Genomic DNA, 849 nt, shown 5'->3' with positions numbered 1-849 from the left:
AAAAAATAGGCCTATGTGTAAAATTTGGAGGCATTACATATTTGTTGGTAATAGCTTGTTAAGCTTAAACGTAATGTAAGTGTCTTAGGCATTTATCTCGGATTACTCAAATTGAATGTTAATTGTTGAAATTACGAATATAATTTTCTAGTCCAAACATTTACTGTGGAAAAAAATAAGAACGGAAGAGAATGAAACAAACTTACTGAAGGGAGTAGCGTTTGTGGCTTGCATGTTTTTTTCCTGTAAGCATGAGCCTCCCTTCAAAAGCATGAGCCTCTTTTTATGAATAAAAATTTATTAATCTCTGATGTTTAAAACTCTGCTCATTTTCTTTTCATTGACCATATTTTTCAGAAAAAAGAATAGAATGGCAACTTGCAAGATCCTATTTTTTATCCTTCTGGTGAGCATAAATAAATTCATAAAGTGCATTGCGTCATTCTAAGATGTACAATACATTTTATTTTAAACAGTCTATAATTACTCTGCCTGTACAGCATTCTCTGTCTTGTTGTTTACCCTCCTTGCTCTCTATCCTTCCCTCCATCAGCACTGTGTATCTTGTGGGAAATGTGATTTGTTTTATAAGCAAGTCGGTGATGAGGTTTCCATGAATTGTGGATTAAATACAAACAGTGATATAGAATGGAAATTTAACGACATTCTCATCTTTAACATCAAAAGCAAAAGTGGAACTAAACTGAAGGGTATCAGTTTTTTCTCCTTTCGATGCAAAAATGATTTGAATATGAATTTTTGTGAGAAAGTCAAACTGTGATTGATTTTCTTTTTAAAGGTTCTTTCCATATTGCATCAAAAGCAAGTACAAACGGAGAAAATTTGAAG

General features: G+C 32.3%; 1 long non-coding RNA gene across 1 annotated transcript; it reads left to right on the top strand.

Moving 5' to 3' along the window:
* Window positions 1-365: 365 nt before the first annotated feature.
* Window positions 366-845, top strand: LOC107735553 (uncharacterized). Its single transcript, XR_001639444.1, has 3 exons — window positions 366-406; window positions 554-710; window positions 800-845. It is a non-coding gene; the product is annotated as an uncharacterized LOC107735553 (long non-coding RNA).
* The last annotated feature ends 4 nt before the right edge of the window (window positions 846-849 follow it).

The sequence above is a fragment of the Sinocyclocheilus rhinocerous genome, unplaced genomic scaffold (genome assembly GCF_001515625.1).
Source record: "Sinocyclocheilus rhinocerous isolate Xijiao unplaced genomic scaffold, SAMN03320098_v1.1 C36137178, whole genome shotgun sequence".
Taxonomy (NCBI): Eukaryota; Metazoa; Chordata; class Actinopteri; order Cypriniformes; family Cyprinidae; genus Sinocyclocheilus; species Sinocyclocheilus rhinocerous.
The sequence above is the reverse complement of the archived record's forward strand: the minus strand, read 5'-3'. Positions and strand labels throughout refer to the sequence as shown.